The sequence below is a fragment of the Schistocerca americana genome, chromosome X (genome assembly GCF_021461395.2).
Source record: "Schistocerca americana isolate TAMUIC-IGC-003095 chromosome X, iqSchAmer2.1, whole genome shotgun sequence".
Taxonomy (NCBI): Eukaryota; Metazoa; Arthropoda; class Insecta; order Orthoptera; family Acrididae; genus Schistocerca; species Schistocerca americana.
In genome coordinates this window covers 414,020,930-414,046,497 of record NC_060130.1, presented here as the reverse complement: position 1 = coordinate 414,046,497, position 25,568 = coordinate 414,020,930, and positions in this window count along the sequence as shown.

Sequence of the window (25,568 nt, the reverse complement as noted above, 5' to 3'; positions counted from 1 at the left end):
AGCAATACATTGAATCAAACCATTCATTCCACCGCAACTGTCTACATTTACTAAGGGATAAATAGTTCTATGATATACAATAAACTATATGTGCCGTAATGGTATTGGCTAGTAGCCACCATAGCGACAAACAACAAAGATTTTATTGTTGTTGAATATTCTATAAGGTTATGTTTACATATCTAAGGGTGTCAAACTAGGCCGTTCTACGCACTTACACTCATAAAATGAAGCAGTATGTTCTCATCAGTTAAACGATTTATTAATCTACGATCTGTTGCTGATCTCAGTATGAATGAGGAGCGCTAGAAGCACAGGTAAGTCGATGTTAATCAGAAATAAAATTGAAACGTAAGCAGATGTGTCAGCAGATGAGTCGCCAATAATCTGTCGATTAGAATACGTATTTTAGTTATAGAATCATTAGTGTAGGAATGGCAGTCAATTCCCATAAATGTAAAAGTGTTGTACGAAGTGCGTAAGTTGGTGGGCAACTGCTCGAACACACATTGGATGAAGAGTCATGACGTTGGCGGACGTTGATGGTGGAAGAGGTGCTCTTGGGAGCAGGAAGGACGGAGAAAAGGAAAGACAGTTCGGGACGTCGAGAAGAAGAGATGTTAGTTTTCTGCCATCAAGGAGTACGGCAGAGTGATTTTACTTTGTTTATGTAGAAACATTTCGGAACGTTTATCGGATCTTGGTTACTTGCATGTAAGTATGCGGGTGAAGGAAATTATGTGTTGAGCACACGTCGCGGATTGATCTTAGTGGGGATTCTGTCGTCTTTAGTGTCACACTACATAATTCAAGATTCTTTGTTATATTTCAGTAATTAACTTTAAGTATAAAACTGCTTGTAGCGGCATCATTCTGTAGGAGTTTGACCTTCCTGAATAAGCCATCAGATTTTAAATGTTAAATCTGCAGTGTTGTCTATATTTATTGCAAAAGTTCCCCGTTTGTTTATGTTTACTAATGTATAATTCGCATAACTTGTCTATCCTCGATTATTCGACCACAGGATCACCTTTTCGTTAGTTATTTTGTTAACACTGCAACAGGGGGTAAAGCGGACGGTGTACGGCTCGTCCCAAGGACTTTTACGAGCCAAACTTTTTTCAGATTCGTAAGTTTGCCCATTGTCACATTAAATGCAGATTAGTAACATCACAATGACCATTTTGTCACCTGAGTATCAGGATCAGAATAACAGCAGGTGGTGGAAAAAGGACAAGCATCTCGCTACGTGCTGCTGTTTCCCGAATGACCATTTCCGCCTAGCGAGGAGCGCAAGTATTAATTTCAGCGTGATTCAAGTTCCACTTCATATAACAAACTTATAGAAAATATTTGTACACAAAACTGTTAACAACAAAAACGTAGTATGATGACAGCACTGGGTAATCCTAAAATATAGCTGTCTTCCTACTTTCCAGACACTTAGACGTAGGATATATTTAGTCATAAGTTCATTTATCACTTAAAGTGACCCTTAATAAATTGTCAACAATTCAAATTGCTTCTGAAAATGAAACGTTTGAATCCTCCAATGATAAAAATTCCTGAAGTCATTTTAGAAGACGTAACCACATAAAAGAGTGCATTTTCAACAGGTTTGCGTTGTTAATGCGTTAAGCACGTCTTTATTAAATATTTTATTGATTTTAGTAACTAAACCACCTATCCTAGGTTGTTTTGTGAGGTCACAAAGGGCACTTTGTGAATTTAATTGCAGAATATTTTCAATGTAAGACCATTTTTCAGTTTAAATAAAAACGGTTGTCACTGTAGAGAGAGAGGGCGTCACAGAGAGTACCTAAGGGCCAGCAAAGATTCACTATGTGGTTTTGTAGTCACGGTGTCCTGCAGCCTTTATGAAGTTGATGAATTCCAGTGTATGAATATACACGGACCAGGTTACTTGTTTTATTTTTTATTTTGACTGGACCAGTATCGATACCTGGTGTCTTTCGCACGAGATGCTTTGTTGATGATTTTATATAGTCATTACTAATAACGATACCCATTATTTATCTGCTAACGCGAGTATTTGCTGTACACATTGTTTTGCTAAGTTAAGACATGCCGTGACTGCTGAATTATGCACCGTCACGTATGATGATACACTTTGAGGAATTTTCTTGCACTAGTGTGTAATAAACTGAACTGACTGGAAATGTAACTAATTTAATGGGATATGGTCAGATACCTTCTCAACTGTCGACTACTAGGTAATTTATCTCATTAACGTAGATCGTATGCCTGACGGCGCTGAGTAAACTACAACTATTGCTCTTTTCAGGATTACATGTGAAGTTACGATTCATTACGGCGATTGGGAGCAGAACAGAATTTTTGGTTTATTTTTACTATCTGATACTGAATCAGCTTATTACACGTCTTACTCTAAAGATCTGGCTGCATCAACGTATCATCGCAGTTACGTATTGGACCTAAATTGAATTTGCAGACTCTGCTGCTACACGCACATTAAATATGATTTAATATCGTATTATAAGAACGCTATGAAGAACTGCCCTCGTATGTTATCGCAGATAATATCATGGACGTTCCTTCCTGCAAGCTAGTAAATTCATTACAAATCCGTCCATTGCCTCTGCAGGGACTACAATTTCCTTTCTAATGGAGAAAGTAACGTCATTAATGTGAATGTCTTCACCAAGATCAAATACTAAAAGCTTTGTTATAGTTAAAATTTTCGGTTTATACCCCACAAAAACTTCGTCTGTTTGGCTGTAGACCAACTTTAATAGAAATCAGCGAATCATAAACGTCTGATATTAACCGCACTAAATGCAATGTGACGTCGGATTTTTTAATTACCTGTGAAATTATTTTCTCGAAAATTCGAAAATTATGCTGAATTATGGCTACGACACTCGTCTTGCAAAGTTAATGAACAATCACATTATGATTCGTGAATTATACAGCGAGACTTGATGTCAATTGCTTCCGTAGGCGGAATTAGGAATTAAGTTTCCCACAGCGACAACTTGCCTAAGGGGAGTGCTTCATGGTATAATAAATGACCTGATCTTTTTACCGATAAGTTTTAATCAGTTATACTTTCTGATTGAGCTATTCAATTTGCAGGTTCTCGTCTATTTTTTTGTACAACTTATTATAATTGGTTCATTTACATTTATGACTGTGAGTTTCTGCCCAATTCACATCGGAATAAATTTGGAATAGAGAAAATTGCTTTAATTCACATACTCCAATAATGAAGCAACTCATGGTTTCACCCAGTCGCACATTTTTGATTTTCTATTGACCTTCAGTAGGACTAAGCTACTGAAATAAACATAATGAATGAAACATACTATAAATGTTAGTTTTTAGTTTAAGACACAAGAAACAATGCTTCCGTTCTGATACCTAACACACAAGGCACTTCTTGTCTATTTTCTTTGAGTCACGTAAGACCATCGTGAGGTTACAAAACGTCACACAGAAAAGTGTGTTCAAGGATATTTTACATATAATGGGTCGCTCTAAACATAAATTAATCCTAAATATCTATTGTAACGAAAATATCTGTTTAGCCAATATGACCACAATTAACTGTTCCAGGCTACAGTTATTTAATTTGCATCTCATTACTCTCCACTGAACTGCCACAAACCTTAATAAAGAAACTAATTATGCTGAGTTTAAACTGTTTGTGCATTGATCAGTTCAAAGTTAGAATCCTCAATACACACTCCCGAGCTCTACAAGTACCAGTACGCTCCTTAACTCTTTATGTGTCTGCCATCCAAGCGTGTTTATCAACGCGTTCCCCACGATATACGCGTTCCTTCATTGTCGTCTAATATATCTTTAATACTTCCCCTTTTTAACCACAATTACTGCAGATGTACAAAAACTGCGGATAGCAAACTTAAATATTTTAAAACAGTTTCAAAATGGAAGTCATGAAAATGTTACAACTTCTTTTAGAGACATTCTAAAATATAGGATTTTTATCATTTGACGTGCCGTCAATATTCTCATCATTGGAGACTGAATGAAATTGAGCTCGAGAGTGCCTGAAGATACTTGTGTAGTCATATAGCACTAGTCAATGTCCGGAATATAACTGCTCGAAAAGAAAACAGCGAGGAAGATCAAAAGTGCTGCCACAGCACTAACTGCACCCGAACATTACTGTTTATATGGCACATTAGGTGGAATTGTCCTGTGACGGTAATTTTTCTTTCTAGAAGTTTAACAGCTAAGTTTATTAAGTCATGTCAATAGATAAAAAAGCTTGGTCATTAGTAGATTGAAAAATATCCGCCGCTTTGCGTATTTGAGCTTATTTGAAATCATGTTAGGATATCTTCAGTCGTTTCGCAAATATTTACGATTCAGAGGTTCAGTGACAGACCCTACGTTTAGGTCAAATTTATATCGCACGGAAACAAATTTTAACTAAAATCTCCGTATCGGAAGACTGAACAAAATTTCAGTCATATTATCCGGAGCGGTGACTTCATTCTAGACGTAAAAATAATAAATTTCTACAGAAAATAATATCTGCATTTTGCACTTTATTTTAACATTGTGTTAGATACTTGCTATTTCGTAGCTAGGATATTGAATTACGTGTTTCTGAAGTGTATTTTTCATACAAGGGAATGTCACCGCTAAGTTCATGGACAAATATTTATGGCTTAATACGTTTCAGTTTAGTAATCGCCTGCACGCCGTTGTGTTCTATGTACGTATTCTTCCTTGGTGGCTATGTGATGCTGGATGAGATCAGGAGGAAAAAGGTGGCAGCTAAATTTCCTAACAAAGAATAAGTCTGCAGGGTGAATGTTAGAAAAATTTGGTACAAACATGTTTCTTCCTTAATTTCTGCGTTTGATATTCGATTAACAGAACGAATTCTGATCGACAACTCAGGTACCGTGGAAAACAGGAGATATAAGTCGTTTAGTGTTTCCCGTAAGAAATCACAGCTGCAAAGCTGCCCAAACTGTGAACAAAGGCAAAAATATCAAATTATTACATGTGTAACTGAAAACTGTCTTTCTCCTCGTTATTTAGAGGTTGCATACTTTCTAATTATTTACATTTTTAGTATGACTTACAGTCTACACTCTTTTAAACCAATACGAATGCCAGAGTTACGAAAAGTTGGATAGGGTTTCTCCAACGACAGAAACCAGAACAAACGGAGAAACAAACTTCAGCGAACGGCAATTATTCAGAAGCAAGTCATTTTTTTCACTGAAAACGATCTCAAATGAACATTTACAAACGATATGTTATAATCTGAAAAATTTTACGCACGTCACAAGATATTGCCCAAATAGTTGATGGCTGAGGTTGAACAAGTACAGCGATAATTACATAAGATAAATGTTAAACAATTAGAATTAGCTTTTTCATTCAATTGGACTCTTTGTTCAAATTTGTAAGCAGATAAATAGTATGTCTATGAGTAATCATGGAACTGTAAAGAATCATAAAAATATATATAAAACAGAGAACCAAGCACAACTCTTGACTGTAATCAGTTTTATCTTCACCATATGTACTATACAGATGGAAACGTTCTACGCTTACCTCTCAGTGCAAAATGGCACAGCAGCATTTGGTGGCAAGGTCGACCACGGACCACGCACGGAGAATGACCGACCGTAGCTTCCACGGGACCGTTGACGTCTTGGGCAGTTTCCCCGTAAAAGACGACGCTCGTCATTCACGAGCAGCAGAGTAGCGTCATGCATGTTTATTGGGTGCTGACGTCATTTCTGTGACCTGACTCGACCTACAGCGCCCTGCCGGGTCACAACGTGGGCCGTATCTGCATAGCCGGCTTTACGACGTCCTTCAGCTTTGACTGTCGATCGGCCCCGTTGTCCGGCGTGCCCTTGGCCCATTTCAGTGCGTGTGGCGACCGGAGGCCGACGTCTCACAACCCTGTAATCTCTTCGATCCCTCATGTCGATGAACCATTAATCTGCTTGAATTCACCAATCGTACATTAGTGCGAAATAACGAGAAGTAAAAGTAATTGCCCTCAAAAACGTGCTGCACAGCCTGAGGGATGTATCTCTTAGAAGGTGAATACTGGAGAAAAAACATTATTCATGGCATACTACATGGAAGTATTTTTCTGTAAGTACCATTAACGAAAAACTAGAAAAGGAACGGATGGTCATCTGTGGAAGCCAGTGCAATGATTTCATCTTTACTTTTAACAACTTTGACATATTTTCTCTCTCAGTTCTCCTGTCTGGATACAGATCTGTATTGAAAAATTCAGTTACGTTTGTACTCTTGAGTGAAATTCATGTACGTAAAAGCTTAAACTGTAGGACACTTTAATTGCGTCAGTCCCGATATCTAACCCAGTTACTGAGGAGCAGCGTAACGGTATAAATACATCGGTAACATCATTGAGGCTGTGGTTAAGACGGACTTTCTCTCTGCCACATCCTTTCCTCGTAGTTTTGCGTGTGAAATTGTTTTGAATTTGGAAGGTAGGATGAGCAAGTACTGTAAGTGGCAGCTTCGGTCGACCTGTGTGGTCGAGTCGGATTTCTTAGCAGATACTGCACTGCCCATCAAAGACAGATAGACGGGTCCAGCTTTCGGTCCTGCACTGCTTCAACATCACAGGTTTCTTTGCGATAAGTCAACAAACGAAACCCACAGCGTGAGTTTCTTCTGACAGTGAAAAGCATTTCAGATTTTGCCTGTAATAAAGGAAATACTGTAGAACTCAGCAGTTGTCGAAGATCCTTCCTGTTTTTAACAATGTCTGCCATTATCCTATGTCTTTTCATATGCCATTTTGTCTCTTTTAGCAATCCTATGCATATTTTGTATTTATTTATTACTTGGAGATGACGCAAAACAGTTTGTTGGTCAACCTGTATAGGTCTCTTTGTGAAGGTATACATATCAGGGACTTCAGAAAGTAAGTTTCACATGTAGGGCCACGGTAAGGCGTTTTCACAACAAGAGCGGCACACTGTCGGAAGAGAGTATATATTCTGCTGTGTTACAGGTAACAGGTGCATCACACTGTAGAAATGAAATGGAACGGCAACTGGAAACGTACTCTGAAGTTGAAATACGGGGTCCGGTACGATTCGCTTGGCAAAACGTCTAAATTGCGCACAGACTCACAGCGAAATTCTGGCGGTTATGGGCCACATGCAATGCCGTGTCCAGTCGTGGTGAAATGGTGCCCATAGTTTTGATTGAGGCTGCACTGAGATGGTCGATGGTTATCAGGAAGGAACGCCATCGACATCGATCACAATATGCAATGTCCAGGGTATCAAGCAAGAACATCCTGGAGGGAAAAGAGACTTCCCGACGATGAGGACGTTGGCACAGTGGCTCTCGAATGTCCCCGTGACAAAAAGTGGTTTTCTATCGTTGAGAAAATGAATGATTGGTAGAACGTTCGAAGAGCTATAGATGTTTTACTATGTAATGTTTGACTGTTTTACGCCAATTTCATTATAATTGATCTCTCTTTGTTCAACTCGTGTGTCTTTTCATACCACGTTGTTGTTAATTTTTCTGCACCGCGTCTGAGTTCAATGAATTTTGTTTCTTCATAGAAAATTCTTAAGCCAGTTTAAGATGCAGTTTCAAGAAGTATTTTGATCGGCACCACTACATCTGCCCTATCTTAGGAAATTAAAGTAATATAATTGGTCATAGTGAGGCATTTCATTTTTAGTTTTCCTTAACCTTGTCTCAAATGGATTCCTTTAATCCCTTTCTCCTGTAAAATATTTTCCCATCCCCTTGTAATACAGTCCAACATTAAAATGGAGGCTACTTCTAAGCGATTGCAAACACGTCGAATCCTTGTTTCAATTCAGAAAAGTTCTGAAGTTACATTTAAAAATTCAGTTCTTGATATTTAGTGGTATCCCATGACTGTTTGTTCAGCCAGTTTCTAAGTTTCTTTGGCATGTCCTCATGTATTTAAATGTTGAGAATAACGTAAGTTATCCGCTCAATTTGCAATCGATAGAAATGATAACTGTGTAGAGGTTACGCATTATTCTAATATTGAATATTTGTTATGGAAATTAACTGCTTAACTCCAACCAAACTTGTTATTCGCCATTTGTGTGTTTTCTCTCTTCTTCTGTCTCATCCAGTCGTTGTTTTGAAAGAATTTGGTACGCGGGAGGTAGTAAGGCGATGACTCTCTAGCTTTTACCGGTTGTCTGGTCTCATTTCCTGTTAATGGGGTGATAAGGACTTTTTTCCAGTCCTCTGAATTTTTTTCTCTTTTTCGATCGATCCTTTGATAATCTACTGTAACCTTCCGATTTTTCAAGTTATTTTCTAGTGTCCACATCACAAGCAATACGTGATCTTCTGTTTACTGCTGCCTTATGGCTGGGTAAAATTTAACAGAAGAGCTGAGGGACAGAGTGTGGCAAATGCCACTTCCTTGAAACTGAGATAAATTTACCTAAATCATAGTACAACAGATAATTTGTTGAATGAATGTTACTTGAAACTATTAACATCATTATATACATCAGACATTAGTAGAACCACGCCTGCAACTTGAAACCAAAAACAAATATGTTATCCTAAAAATGAAAGTAGAAAATAGCACACATTTTAGAGTTTTGGAGTTGGCCCACTACGGGTCTGCGTTTCTCAAGTCAGAATAAAAAAAGCAGAAGTGGGCCTTCTCCAGACTGCCTCTAACTGTTTAGTTTTGCACCTCCCAATTCCGGAAAAAAATATTTTGAATCTGGTTGTTTTGATTGCTTGTTTATAAGCCGGTGGCGGTGACCATAGCGAAGAAACAACAGACGTAACCTTCACATTGTCTCTGGGCGTTTTCATTGGTGAAAGGATAATAGTTTTCCAGCATTCTATTTCATTTAGTTAATCTACTGAAAATAGAGACTAGCCTTTGTGTGTAGTAGATTCAATACTATTGAAATCCCTGTCATTAGGGAGGAAAGAATGACCCGATACTAGAAATTTTAGATCAATTGTCTGAAATATTGAGTGCGATAGACAAGACTGACCCACAGAGAAGTTATGTACTGGTTCCTGTTTTGTCCCCCACACGAGCATGAATATGTTATTAAATGGTCAGCTTTGGTATTTTCGATTTAAGGTAAGATAACAGACGGGATCACACATCAATAGCACTCCTCTGAGCAGTGTGTTCCTCCCACAAATACACTCGTCCTTAACCGTGTTCACGAACATGGACTCCTAGGTTGTATGTCCACAATTTTCGTTTATAAATATAAACTTTATTACCAAGGAAAGGCAGCGTTAATGTTTGCTTATATCATAAGTTGTAATACACGGAACACCATTGTTCTTGGAGTTTGTAATGTCTGCTCTAATCTCACTTTGTACTTCCTCTGAATCCCGGCTACACAACTCCCATTCAGTCTTTAAATGGGAAGTTTCTCCCCACTGATTTACACTAACTCTCATTTTATCACAAACAGAGCATGTGTTACTTGTTGTGTTTTTAAATAAACTGAACTTAGCATTAAATACACTTTTCTAACATTATTCGTTAAGAGGATAATTTTTGTTGTTGCACAGTTTACAATTAAGGTCATACATTTTGCTCAGTGATAGGTCTTTTGATAAATACTGACATTTATCTTTATTTACACGGTTTTAATGACACGCCTCGGCTCTAAAACTTTTTAATATATTCTATCACAAATTCATTGCTGCATCAAGTATCTTGCCTTTTGACTCAGGTTTCTTACATTTATCCAACAGAGTAACTGGAGGAGTAAAACTCAATTGCTTCGCTATTATTCGTGATAATCTCCCATTTTGTATACCATACAAGTTGAGAAATGTGGCTTTGCATACTTTAAAAATACTGTCATCCTGGATGAAAAGGAAGACACCATAACTAAATAATATGCTGGGAACACTACTTAATATAAACCCGAATTAATTATGATTGTAAACCAGTGTGTGGCATTTAAAGTAATAGTTCAGTTCAGTGAGAGAGATCCTACACCAAAATAATTATTGTTTAGAAACTGTATGGTAATGGTTATGGTACTTACCTTCTATTCGATGTAATAAATATATGAATGTTGTTTGTCACTTTCTTCTGAATTAGAATTTTCACGACGTTGATTTATATTCATTACATGAATCATCCCTAAAATACGTGTATTTTACTGGTCGAAATCACTAGTGGACTAGAATTTATCTTGCACATGTACTAGGTCATTTGCTCTCCCACAAGGTTCGAAATATCTTAAGCCGCATTTATAGTGTTCGTCTGTGTATGTTTTTTTTTTTTTTTTGCAGATACACCTTTCCCATTTGAATTAACGTACTCTTCATTCACGTTTCTTTTCCTTTTTCTATTATTTTTCATCCATAACAGTTTTGCAAACATTTCCTCGTCCTTGTAGTTATTTCACTATTTTCTTGCATTTTGTCAGTGTTGTTGAATGTTTACATCACATAGTAGGAGTCGTTTGCTTTGTTCTGATTGGCTGCTTGGATATAGCACACTACATTTCATAAGGGAACTCTAATTTCATAGAGGATGTTTTTTTACCCTGTTAATATGAATATATAGCATTATGAGGAATTTGAAACTAAACAACCTTTTATGGAGTACGTAAATCAGCCTAACATCCACAAATGGAGTCAGCTCCAAAAATATAAAATTGGTTTTGGCCCATTCTGACTTTCAGCCCTTCAGTAATTTTGTTGATTCCTTTCAGTTTAGAAGAGCTTCAGACTTCCTGGCTGGCAGCGATGAATCGTTAACATTTTACGGAAAAATCATATAGGCCGACACACATCAAAGAAGGATTCACAGTAAAAAGTTATCTCTGCGGCTTTCCATCTATCAAGAAGTTGAAATAATTCTATAGGTGCTGACTTTATTGGCGTGCAACAACTGGAGCGGCATCCGAGATAACAGGATCTCCAAAATCAATATCATAGATTCATGATCTAGATCATGGCTATATGAGGGCTGTTTTTTCCAAGGTCTGATTTGCTGCGAAATAGAACCCTGGGTGAAAATATATAATGTTTAATTTGTAACATTTAGCTACACTTTCCAGCTTCTTCTTTACATAGTCACCACTTCAATTTAGGCATTTGTCGTAGCGTTGCACCAACTTTCAAAGAGCCTCGTCATAGAAGGCCGCCTCCTTTGCTTTCAGCCAATTCTCTGCCCTGGTCTGTAGCTCGTTGTATGTGCCAAAACGCTATGTTCATCGCCAGCGATTCATGTGAGGGACCCATCTCCAACCTATATCGCGCGTAATCAAACACTTTCCATAATAAACGCTGCAGGAGCTTCTTAGTTTCAGCTGCAGCGTCAAAACATTTTCTTGAAATGGGGTAGTGCATGATGACAACATTCGCCTTCGCCTGATCTGAATGGCCATTTTCAGGCAGTTTTGCCGAATAGCCTGATCCACTCACTGAATAAGGTATCGGTTGACACTCGCTTCAGTCCCTGACTGTCTGCACTGTGAACAACTGTACGTCCTACTTCCAAGTTCCTGCACCATTGCTGCACTTTTGCTGCCACGCATAGCAGTCAGGTCACGTGGGCTGCATGAATTCCGGCAGAAACCCTCTACATGAAGATGTCGAATGACGGCACGCGCTTAACACCTGGGGGAAGACTCTGTTGTTCTAGACATCTATACATACTCAGTGTGCTCAGAAGTGAAAAGTGCGACGTGACGTAATCGACGGTCATATTAGAGACACTGCACAACACACATCACAAAACTTCGTCAGATTATCATAGTGTTTTTAATTTCCCTAACGATCGGATCTTCAAATAAATAAATCTCTCGTATATGATGCAGGGGGAATGATGGCGTAGAGTAAAATTAGGAGACTAACAGCAAATCGGTGAACAGTGAGAGAGATAAATCTGAACTCAAACATTAGACGAGAGTAAGATACTTTTAAAGTGTGATAAGAAATACTCTGCGAGAAGTAAAATAACGATGAATACATGAGTTATTTAGTATACTTTCGTAGCTAGAACAAATGGTAGAAGCAATGGACAAGATGAGGCAAGCACTTGGCGTATTTTAAAATCACATCGTTACTGTGAGTTTTCTTATCCTTTCATTTGATCTGATAAATTAACCTCATAGACTTTTGCGTATACACAGAGGTATGTAATACCTCCTAACATTTTGTTGAACCTCCTTTTGCCCGGCGTAGTGCAGTAACTCGACGTGTCATCGACGGAGGAAGTCGCTGCAAGTCCCCTACAGCAATATCGAGCCATTCTGCCTCTGTAGCCCTCCGTAACTGTGAAAGTATTACCGGTGCAGGATTCTGTGCTCGCACTCACCTCTCCATTACGTCCCATTAATGTTCTATGGGACTCATTTCGGGAGATATGGATGCCCTAATTATTAGCTCGAACTGTCCAGGATGTTCTTCAAACCATTCGCGATCAGTTGTGGACTGGTGACATAGCTAATTGTCATCCATAAAAATTCCATAGTTGTTTGGGAACATGAAGTCCATGAAAGGCTGCAAATGGTCTGCAAGTAGCCGAACATAACCATTTCCAATGAATCATCGCTTTAGTTGGTCCTGAGGACCCAGTCCATTCTACGTAAAGACAGCACACAGCACTATGCAGCCACCACCAGTTTTCACAGTGCCTTTTTGACAACTCGGTTTTCCAATTGTCTATGCTCCAGCAGATGAGGTCACGAGCACAAAAGCGGCGCTGCAGGCGAAGTCTAGCTGTTAGCAAAGACATTCGCGCGGTCGTCTACTGCCATAGCCCATTAACGTCAAATTTAGCCGCTCTGTCCTAACGGATACCTTCATTGCACGTCCCAAATTGATTTATGCGGTCATTTCACGCACTTCTGCTTGTCTGTTAACACTGACAGCTCTACACAAACTCCGCTGCTCTCTGCCTTTAAGTGAAGGTCGTCGGCCACTGAAATTTGGTTTTCTCGGCACCCTCTTGACACTGTGAATCTCGGAATACTGAATACCCCAACTGTTTCCAAAATATATTGTCTGATGCGTCTGACTCCAATTACCATTCCGTTTCAGAGTCTGTTAATTCCCATCGTGTGGCCATAGTCACGTTGGAAGCCATTGCACAAGAGTCACGTGACAAGAAATGACAGCACCGCCAGTGCACTGCCCTTTTATACCTTGTGTGCGAGATCTTTGTATGTGCATATTACTACCCTACGACTTTTCTCACCTCAGTGTACATTCCCAATATTATTGTCATCAGTCCGAAATCCATTCTGGTGCAGCCCTAGACGCTATTTCACCCTCTGCAGAGGCCGGGGATGGGTGATCTTCACAGAGGCGGGTGGGGGGGGGGGGGGGGGGGGGGAGTGTTGGATGAGGCGTAGGGTTGTTCTCAGGCTGTTGACTTAATAGTTGATCGTGCATGAAAATATCTTTATTAGTCGGACATTTTACTAGTGAACAAACTACAATAATCTTGGCGATACTCTGTGGTGCCAAAACCATCCGTCATGTGTGCTATAAGACAGCAAGTGTAAAGGTGCTAATGCAAGCAGGTGGCGCGGAACCTGCTACGAAGCCAGCGGCTCAATGGGAATGCAGACATGAAATGCATGTGGCTGTGCGTGCGCCAAACGGATGCATTTTTTCAGCTCAGGGCAGGACCCACCAGAAGGCATGGAATCCTCGCAGGGACCCAGTTGTGGAATATAGCTCGCAACAGAAGTACCCGCCTTTGCAAGAGGGCGGCTGCACCACCCTGGTTTCGGGCAGCTGCCCTCCACCGTAGGAGGCTGATTGCGATTGCGACTGGAAGTGGGCCCGGAGGGGGCCGACTGGCTGGAAGGAGCCCGTCCACAGCACCAGACTCGTAGGAAGTTGTGGGCCAGCTGACAGTAGAGGCCAGGTAGCTTACAGAATCATGTCGACTCGTAAAACAGCGTAGACCTCCCTTCTTACGTTGCAGCTGTCACACTACATAATTCTGTCAAAAATGAAGGGTATTTATACTGGCTTGACATGTACTTTTTTGCCAAGGTGTCCATTCCACCACATAGCCCCAACAGTGCCTACCGCGCAGGAGTGAAGTAATCGGTCTACCATACTGCTGTATTTCTGCTGTGTCGCTGTTATTACGACGTTGGTCCTTCACCTGGCTCACGATGTGGTAATTGTCCGGTCCTATAGAGGTAGTTCTTGTTGTATCATCACGCAGTCCCTAACGAGACTATGTTTCGCCGGCTCTGACCTGGCGCGTTCCCTTGGCCTGTTGCAAAAGCCGTGGCAGCGTCACTATTTTATTCAGCAGCGCCAAAAAATGGTAGTGGCGTTTCACAGTTCCCCTTTCCGATAGATCCGACCGCCTGAACTTAGTTCATGGTAATTCTGCAAAGACTCAACGTATATCCTACAAACTGATAACTGTGTGCAGCACATTCGTATTAAACATGGGAAGCTGTAAGTTCGGGGAACTTCCTTCGTTTTTCACTCATAAACAATACCCTATTGACCCCTTACACTTTCTCTCAGAGTAACCTTTTTTAGCAAATCATATTTTCGCATCAAATGGTTCTATTCAGTCCATTTCTTACGTTCGGCACTTAGTTTCGTCTATACAATGGCGTCTTTACTCGCTGTTTTCTAACACCATTCATAACTTTGTCTCTACGACAAATGTTCCTCGGATGCTTTTCGAGAAACCATATCCCTAAAACTATGCTGACGAATAAACCACATATAGTACTACCACAAACAACACGTAGACAGGAAATTCCACTTATTTCTCTCACCTTAATGCTAATGAGAAATGACTTCCTTGTCGGCTGGCGGTAGTGGCCGAGTGGTTGTAGGCTACAGTCTGGAACCATGCGACCGCTACGGTCGCAGGTTCGAATCCTGCCTCGGGCATGGATGTGTGTGATGTCCTTAGGTTAGTTAGGTTCAAGTAGTTCTCTAAGTTCTAGGGGACTGATGACCTCAGAAGTTAAGTCCCATAGTGCTCAGAGCCCTTTGAACCATTTTCGAACTTCTTTGTCAATGGTAAGTTTACTTGCTGCTTGCGGTACTGCATCAACCAAGTTGAATCTTAGCGAATTTGTCTGTAGTTTAATTGGTTCGCGCTTCAGGACACACGAATCATGCGGCTGATTATCAATGGCGACTGTTTCCTTAGAACAGTGTTCGCCCTCCCTCTTACCTCTAGTATCATCGCTTTTTTTTTAACCTCAGGCACTATCTTGTAAAAGGATTTAGCCTTTTTGATCCCACAAGAAGTCTTACAAGCATTTTTCCTATTACCACTTCGTTACTCACATCTGCTACATACTCAAACTTATCGATAGCTTCTCATGCATCCTCTACAGTATTGACAACAAAATTATTGTCTGCAGTTCCACTCTGTATGACACGAAAACCTTCGGCACATCATGCACTTAACCCTTTGAGTCTCAACAACATGAAAGAAAATATTTTAAAATTGTTCACAAAATTTACCTTTGTAAGTAGGCTATTTATGTTTTCTTATTGGCAACGTTACGTGGCGCTCTGTATGAAAATCACTGGCTGTGCTGTGTGCAGTCTGTGGCTAGTTTCCATTGTTTTCTGCCATTGTAGTGTTGGGCAGCTGGATGTGAACGGCGCGTAGCGTTGCGCAGTTGGAGGTGAGCCGCCAGCAGTGGCGGATGTGGGGAGAGAAATGGCGGAGTTTTGAAATTTGTAAGACTGGATGTCATGAACTGCTATGTATATTACGATTTTTCAACACTATTAAGGTAAATACATTGTTTGTTCTCTATTAAGATCTTTCATTTGCTAACTATGCCTATCAGTAGTTAGTGCCTTCCGTAGTTTGAATCTTTTATTTAGCTGGCAGTAGCGGCGGTCGCTGTATTGCAGTAGTTCGAGTAACTAAGATTTTTGTGAGGTAAGTGATTTGTGAAAGGTGTAGGTTAATGTTAGTCAGGGCCATTCTCTTGTAGGGATTATTGAAAGTCATATTGCGTTGCGCTAAAAATATTGTGTGTCAGTTTAAGGACAGTCATGTATAATTATTCAAAGGGGACGTTTCATATGGGTGGTGTCTGTTTTGGTCACGATTTGCGTTGTAAGAATAGACTTGTCGTGTCCAGTTATTGTTTCTGTCGTCACGGAATTGTGACGGATGTGACCTGTAGTGATTGTTTTCCTGTTTTCGCATCCCGCGACTGTCTGTGTCAATTTCTAATACTTGTAAGAGTCCCTGAAAAGCTTCAATGTCGTCTTTGCAACGTCCTGCCAAAATAATATTTCTTAAATGTTCAGGCAATTTGATTAAACAAATGCGGATGAGTTCTGAGGGGCTGTATGGGTTTGACAGGTACTGATTCTTGTGCAACATGTCTTCAAAATATTTCACAAGACTGGAAAATTCAGATTGTTCGAAATGCTTCATCATTATGATGCTATGTTTTACTCGGTCTTGTGTAGCTTGAGACCAATATGCTGAGAGGAAGGCATGATAAAATTCTCCTTCACTGTGGCAATCGTGAATGACCGATCGCATTCTTACAGCTGGTTCATTCTCTAAATAGCCACACATAAATTCTAATCTGTGCTCTAATGACCAGTTGGGAGGAAAACAATGAGAGTATTGATGAAGCCATGCTCGTGGATGAATGTCGTTGCCAGAATTCTTAAATGTTTTAAATTTACGTGTAGTAATGAATAGCTTATAGTCAAAATCATCATGTCGGCGAGTCGCATATAGGTCATTGTTACATCGTTTCGGCGGTTCCGTTTCAAAATTCGGTGCACCTTGCCAATTTCTTTCATAATTTCCGAAATGCGCTGTGTTATTATTTTGTGGCTGTTCCGTATTTCTACGTCCCTCTTCCCGTATTGGGGCGCGAGTGTCCTCTGAAATACGAAATTCTTGTATTACCTGTGTCAGCTGATCTTGTACTTCCCGGATTTCTCTTTGGTGTTGCGTATTAATTTGATTCTGATTTTGTTTGAATTTCCTAATTTGTTCGCACTCTTCTGTGTCATCAAAGACTACCGGTTTCGTGTCATTCAGATTATCATCTACCTTCGTAGATAAATTATTTAGCTGATCCGAAAGTTCAACTACTTTCTCTGATAATGAACTAATTTCCTCCATGTGTCTTTCTGAACCAATTTTCAGAGTATCTACTGTGTCCTTTAAGTTTTCCTGAGTTTTTGCAAGTTCCGTAACCGAATCGGTAGATGCAACTGAGTCAATTTTAGCTTCCAAGGTCTCATGATTTTCATCAACAATAGTTTGCAGTTCTTTTATGGCTGCTTCGTGATTATGTAATGCATTTTCATGCCGCGAAAAAATGGGTTGAAATGCTCACAAATTTGTGTTTTTACGTCATTACAAACTTTTTGACACTTCGATTCAATGTTATGTAACTCAGTAGTTAAATCTTCACGTGTTTGTTCAAGTGTGGTGTCTAACTTCAGAAGATTTTGTTCCATTGTGTCTAACTTTCGAAGATTTTGTTCCATTGTGTCTAACTTTTGAAGCTTTTGCTGTGTTTGTCCCATTTGTTGTTGTTGTTGTTGTGGTCTTCAGTCCTGAGACTGGTTTGATGCAGCTCTCTATGCTACTTTATCCTGTGCAAGCTTTTTCATCTCCCAGTACCTACTGCAACCCACATCCTTCTGAATCTGCTTAGTGTATTCATCTCTTGGTCTCCCTCTACGATTTTTACCCTCCACGCTACCCTCTAATACTAAATTGGTGATCCCTTGATGCCTCAGAACATGTCCTACCAACCGATCCCTTCTTCTGGTCAAGTTGTGCCACAAACTTCTCTTCTCCCCAATCCTATTCAATACTTCCTCATTAGTTATGTGATCTACCCATCTAATCTTCAGCATTCTTCTGTAGCAGCACATTTCGAAAGCTTCTATTCTCTTCTAGTCCAAACTATTTATCGTCCATGTTTCACTTCCATACATGGCTACACTCCATACGAATACTTTCAGAAATGACTTCCTGACACTTAAATCAATACTGGATGTTAACAAAATTCTCTTCTTCAGAAACGATTTCCTTGCCATTGCCAGCCTACATTTTATATCCTCTCTACTTCGACCATCATCAGTTATTTAGCTCCCCAAATAGCAAAACTCCTTTACTACTTTAAGTGCCTCATTTCATAATCTAATTCCCGCAGCATCACCCGACTTAATTAGAATACATTCCATTATCCTTGTTTTGCTTTTGTTGATATTCATCTTATATCCTCCTTTCAAGACACTGTCCATTCCATTCAACTGCTCTTCCAAGTCCTTTGCTGTCTCTGACAGAATTACAATGTCATCGGCGAACCTCAAAGTTTTTATTTCTTCTCCATGAATTTTAATACCTACTCCGAATTTTTCTTTTGTTTCCTTTACTGCTTGCTCAATATACAGATTGAACAACATCGGGGAGAGGCTACAACCCTGTCTTACTCCCTTCCCAACCACTGCTTCCCTTTCATGTCGCTCGACTCTTATAACTGCCATCTGGTTTCTGTACAAATTGTAAATAGCCTTTCGCTCCCTGTATTTTACCCATGCCACCTTTAGAATTTGAAAGAGAGTATTCCAGTCAACATTGTCAAAAGCTTTCTCTAAGTCAACAAATGCTAGAAACGTAGGTTTGCCTTTCCTTAATCTTTCTTCTAAGATAAGTCGTAGGGTCAGTATTGCCTCACGTGTTCCAGTGTTTCTACGGAATCCAAACTGATCTTGTTGTTTGTACAATTTGTACAATTAATACAACAAAATTTGTTGTATTAATTGTAATAACAATGCACTGGTGTCTGAAACATGATACTCAGTGCTTTTCGGCAGTGAATTTGCACCGGCAACATTCACATTTTGACAAGCAGAAAATGTGTCTTGACTTATGTGAGAAAACGGTGAGGACCCAAAACCTGAATCTACAGTATTTGCGAGATTGTGTCCTGTCAATTCGGATTCCTGAGGCGAGCTATTGCCGACCGATCGATCGATAATGCTTCCCTGTTCACTAATTGTTTCACTGTCTACACCATTATTTGCCGCCCGCTCCATTTCCGTATGCACAATTACCAAATTACTACTTTGAATGTCTGTTAATTCATCACACAGTGGTGCTGATAAACTACGCTCGTCGTCACTATTATTTCTCAGTTTACTTTGGAGCCTAGTATTACGTTTTTCACACGCCATTATTGTCACAATATTTCACACGACAACACAGAAAAGCACAATTTGAAAGAGCAAAATAAGAAAACACATTAACATAGCACTGAAAATAATATCTAGTTAATTGCAAGCGCAGTTGCGAAATACTTGGTGCAAATCTACATGCATGCCACAACAACAATGAAAGACTGCAACTACAAAGGAGATTCTCTCTGCAATTACGCGCTCCCTGCCGCCGTTGGATAAGCAGCTGAGCAGCAAGTCGTATACTCCTAGCTCACTCGTTTGTTACATAGTTTAATTCTTAATTTATTTGCGTGTTTTTGGTACTTGCATTGTTTAATTCATAAATTTCGGGCGTATTATAGTATTTGAGAGTGTAGCATCGCGTTTTAGTAGCTGAATAGTGTAATTTCGCTTAGTCTCCTTCCGCCGCCGAGCAGTGTCAGCAGTGCGCAAGTAGCAGCATTACTGCATTTACTAGGCAATCTTGTATTTTAATAACCGTTTAAATTTTGTCGATTTGTTTGCGCTCTCTGTAGATTAGTTCAGACGTTCTTTGCAAAACAGTTTTTAGCATGGACAGGGACTGCAACTGCTGTGTTCGGATGCAGGCTGAGTTGGCATCCCTTCGCTCCCAGCTTCAGGCAGTGTTGGCTTTGGTCACACAGCTTGAGGCTGTTGCCAATGGGCATCACTGTGGGGGTCCGGATGGGGGTTTGTCGGGGACGGCCAGCTCGTCCCACGCATCTCCTGATCGGACTAAGACTGTGGTTGCCCGGGATACTGCCCGCATTGAGGCTGATCCCTCACCTGTGGTAGAGTGGGAGGTCGTTTCAAGGTGTGGCAGGGGGCGAAAGACATTCCGGAGGGCTGAACGGAGAGCCTCTCCAGTTTGTCTGACGAACCGGTTTCAGGCTCTGTCTCAGGCTGATACTGATCTTCGGCCTGACATGGCTGCTTGTCCTGTTCCAGAGGTTGCCCCTCAGTCTGCAAGATCCGGGCAGTTGCAGAGGGTGGGCTTACTGGTAGTTGGGAGCTCCAACGTCAGGCGCGTAATGGGGCCCCTTAGGGAAATGGCAGCAAGAGAGGGGAAGAAAACCAATGTGCACTCCGTGTGCATACCGGGGGGAGTCATTCCAGATATGGAAAGGGTCCTTCCGGATGCCATGAAGGGTACAGGGTGCACCCATCTGCAGGTGGTCGCTCATGTCGGCACCAATGATGTGTGTCGCTATGGATCGGAGGAAATCCTCTCTGGCTTCCGGCGGCTATCTGATTTGGTGAAGACTGCCAGTCTCGCTAGCGGGATGAAAGCAGAACTCACCATCTGCAGCATCGTCGACAGGACTGACTGCGGACCTTTGGTACAGAGCCGAGTGGAGGGTCTGAATCAGAGGCTGAGACGGTTCTGCGACCGTGTGGGCTGCAGATTCCTCGACTTGCGCCATAGGGTGGTGGGGTTTCGGGTTCCGCTGGATAGGTCAGGAGTCCACTACACGCAACAAGCGGCTACACGTGTAGCAGGGGTTGTGTGGCGTGGGCTGGGCGGTTTTTTAGGTTAGATGGCCTTGGGCAAGTACAGAAAGGGCAACAGCCTCAACGGGTGCGGGGCAAAGTCAGGACATGCGGGGACCAAGCAGCAATCGGTATTGTAATTGTCAACTGTCGAAGCTGCGTTGGTAAAGTACCGGAACTTCAAGCGCTGATAGAAAGCACCGAAGCTGAAATCGTTATAGGTACAGAAAGCTGGCTTAAGCCAGAGATAAATTCTGCCGAAATTTTTACAAAGGTACAGACGGTGTTTAGAAAGGATAGATTGCATGCAACCGGTGGTGGAGTGTTCGTCGCTGTTAGTAGTAGTTTATCCTGTAGTGAAGTAGAAGTGGATAGTTCCTCTGAATTATTATGGGTGGAGGTTACACTAAACAACCGAACTAGGTTAATAATTGGCTCCTTTTACCGACCTCCCGACTCAGCAGCATTAGTGGCAGAACAACTGAGAGAAAATTTGGAATACATTTCACATACATTTTCTCAGCATGTTATAGTCGTAGGTGGAGATTTCAATTTACCAGATATGGACTGGGACACTCAGATGTTTAGGACGGGTGGTAGGGACAGAGCATCGAGTGACATTATACTGAGTGCACTATCCGAAAATTACCTCGAGCAATTAAACAGAGAACCGACTCGTGGAGATAACATCTTGGACCTACTGATAACAAACAGACCCGAACTTTTTGACTCTGTATGTACAGAACAGGGAATCAGTGATCATAAGGCCGTTGCAGCATCCCTGAATATGGAAGTTAATAGGAATATTAAAAAAGGGAGGAAGGTTTATCTGTTTAGCAAGAGCAATAGAAGGCAGATTTCAGACTACCTAACAGATCAAAACGAAAATTACTGTTCCGACACTGACAATGTTGAGTGTTTATGGAAAAAGTTCAAGGCAATCGTAAAATGCGTTTTAGACAGCTACGTGCCGAGTAAAACTGTGAGGGACGGGAAAAACCCACCGTGGTACAACAACAAAGTTAGGAAACTACTGCGAAAGCAAAGAGAGCTCCACTCCAAGTTTAAACGCAGCCAAAACCTCTCAGACAAACACAAGCTAAACGATGTCAACGTTAGCGTAAGGAGGGCTATGCGTGAAGCGTTCATTGAATTCGAAAGTAAAATTCTATGTACCGACTTGACAGAAAATCCTAGGAAGTTCTGGTCTTACGTTAAATCAGTAAGTGGCTCGAAACAGCATATCCAGACACTACGGGATGATGATGGCATTGAAACAGAGGATGACACGCGTAAAGCTGAAATACTAAACACCTTTTTCCAAAGCTGTTTCACAGAGGAAGACCGCACTGCTGTTCCTTCTCTAAATCCTCGCACAAACGAAAAAATGGCTGACATCGAAATAAGTGTCCAAGGAATAGAAAAGCAACTGGAATCACTCAATAGAGGAAAGTCCACTGGACCTGACGGGATACCAATTCGATTCTACACAGAGTACGCGAAAGAACTTGCCCCCCTTCTAACAGCCGTGTACCGCAAGTCTCTAGAGGAACGGAGGGTTCCAAATGATTGGAAAAGAGCACAGATAGTCCCAGTCTCCAAGAAGGGTCGTCGAGGAGATGCGCAAAACTATAGACCTGTATCTCTGACGTCGATCTCTAGTGAAATTTTAGAACATGTGTTTTGCTCGAGTATCATGTCATTTCTGGAAACCCAGAATCTACTATGTAGGAATCAACATGGATTCCGGAAACAGCGATCGTGTGAGACCCAACTCGCTTTATTTGTTCATGAGACCCAGAAAATATTAGATACAGGCTCCCAGGTAGATGCTATTTTTCTTGACTTCCGGAAGGCGTTCGATACAGTTCCGCACTGTCGCCTGATAAACAAAGTAAGAGCCTACGGAATATCAGACCAGCTGTGTGGCTGGATTGAAGAGTTTTTAGCAAACAGAACACAGCATGTTGTTATCAATGGAGAGACGTCTACAGACGTTAAAGTAACCTCTGGCGTGCCACAGGGGAGTGTTATGGGACCATTGTTTTTCACAATATATATAAATGACCTAGTAGATAGTGTCGGAAGTTCCATGCGGCTTTTCGCGGATGATGCTGTAGTATACAGAGAAGTTGCAGCATTAGAAAATTGTAGCGAAATGCAGGAAGATCTGCAGCGGATAGGCACTTGGTGTAGGGAGTGGCAACTGACCCTTAACATAGACAAATGTAATGTATTGCGAATACATAGAAAGAAGGATCCTTTATTGTATGATTATATGATAGCGGAACAAACACTGGTAGCAGTTACTTCTGTAAAATATCTGGGAGTATGCGTGCGGAACGATTTGAAGTGGAATGATCATATAAAATTAATTGTTGGTAAGGCGGGTACCAGGTTGAGATTCATTGGGAGAGTGCTTAGAAAATGTAGTCCATCAACAAAGGAGGTGGCTTACAAAACACTCGTTCGACCTATACTTGAGTATTGCTCATCAGTGTGGGATCCGTACCAGATCGGTCTTACGGAGGAGATAGAGAAGATCCAAAGAAGAGCGGCGCGTTTCGTCACAGGGTTATTTGGTAACCGTGATAGCGTTACAGAGATGTTTAATAAACTCAAGTGGCAGACTCTGCAAGAGAGGCGCTCTGCATCGCGGTGTAGCTTGCTCGCCAGGGTTCGAGAGGGTGCGTTTCTGGATGAGGTATCGAATATATTGCTTCCCCCTACTTATACCTCCCGAGGAGATCACGAATGTAAAATTAGAGAGATTAGAGCGCGCACGGAGGCTTTCAGACAGTCGTTCTTCCCGCGAACCATACGCGACTGGAACAGGAAAGGGAGGTAATGACAGTGGCACGTAAAGTGCCCTCCGCCACACACCGTTGGGTGGCTTGCGGAGTATCAATGTAGATGTAGATGTAGATGTAGCAATAAACAATAGCTACACTAATTACACAAACTACAAGAAAAAAATCAGAAGATTCCAGTGAGGTATCCTCGGCTAAGGGTCGACATATGAAACGTCCCCTTAGAACAATTATACATGACTGTCCTTAAACTGACACACAATATTTTTAGCGCAACGCAATCTGACTTTCAATAATCCCTACAAAAGAATGGCCCTGACTAACATTAACCTATACCTTTCACAAATCACTTACCTCACAAAAATCTTCGTTACTCGAACTACTGCAATACAGCGACCGCCACTACTGCCAGCTAAATAAAAGATTCAAACTACGGAAGGCACTAACTACTGATAGGCATAGTTAGCAAATGAAAGATTTTAATAGAGAACAAACAATGTATTTACCTTAATAGTGTTGAAAAATCATAATATACATAGCAGTTCATGACATCCAGTCTTACAAATTTCAAAACTCCGCCATTTCTCTCCCCACATCCACCTCTGCTGGCGGCTCACCTCCAACTGCGCAACGCTCCGCGCTGTTCGCATCCAGCTGCCCAACACTACAATGGCAGACAACAATGCAAACTAGCCACAGACCGCACACAGCACAGCCAGTGATTTTCATACAGAGCGCTACGTAACGTTGCCAATAAGAAAACATAAACAGCCTACTTACACCTTTATTGTCTTCGTAAGCAATAGTTATAACAATTAATTATCAAAAAGTAAACTACAGATTGTTTTATGGAGGTGGCTTCACTTCTTAACCACGGGGTCATACAGTTACCAACCCTCCACCATTTCCTGTTGAAACAAGCTCAGGAACACTTCCACGGGAAATATTACAGCTTAAGTCAACATTTGAGAGAAGTCACGCACAGCTGCTAATTTGTACGATGTTAACCACCATTTTCGTAAGTTTATCATGACATCTTCACTGACGTTTTCAATATCGTCACCAACCTGCATTTTCAGTGAGTAGTTCAGGACCTGGTAAAGGAGTTGAAGTTCCTGATGTACCTGCCTGATGGAGAAATTCACAGGAGCATCCTCGGGGTAACTTTATGTGTTAGATGCCTTTGAATCCAAGTCATTCGGAATTTCTTCTTCTAAAAGAAGGTCGTTTAGATCACGAGTGACATCTCGAAACGCCCACGAACAAATAATGCCTAAAACAAATTATAGTCCTAAATAACACAAAAAATCGGGCCTAAAATTTAATAAATTTACTCCACTTATAAAATCAATTATAAAAGTACGTACAGCCCCAGTGGTTTTCTGTCAAACTATCTCATAAGAGCTGTAATAAAAACTCAAATTTATGTTACAGTAACTTTCAATATCCTTACTTTCACTGTCAATGACTTCAGTATGATCACTACGCAAAAACCTCACGTAAAGTATATTACGTAACAAAAATTTGCAGACACAGGTCTCCTAGGATGTCAAGCAAATTATGTACCAAAAATTTGCAGACGCAAGTCTCCTAGATTTACGTAGCAAACACTCCGCGTCGACTGTTGAGCTGGCCGCTGTGGCCGAGTGGTTCTAGGCGCTTCAGTCCAGAACCGCTCTGCTGCTACGGGCGCAGGTTCGAATCCTGCCTCGGGCATGGATTTGTGTGATATCCTTAGGTTAGTTAGTTTTAAGTAGTTCTAAGTCTAGAGGACTGATGACCTTAGATGTTAAGTCCCATAGTGCTTAGAGCCATTTGAACCTTTTTTTTTTCGACTGTTGTTTCGAACGCTGTAAGCGACTGCTGCATTGTACTACATTCGTACAAGTACCTCAGCGAACCGCATAGCATCTCTATCTTGCAATAGCATCGGTGTTTCAAGTAAAAATAACTAGCTATTCATAAACAAATTAGTAAATTAGTGGCTTTAGGCAGAAACCAAACGACTATCGCCCATTTGGGTAGATACTACCGCACTTAAATCAAAATCAC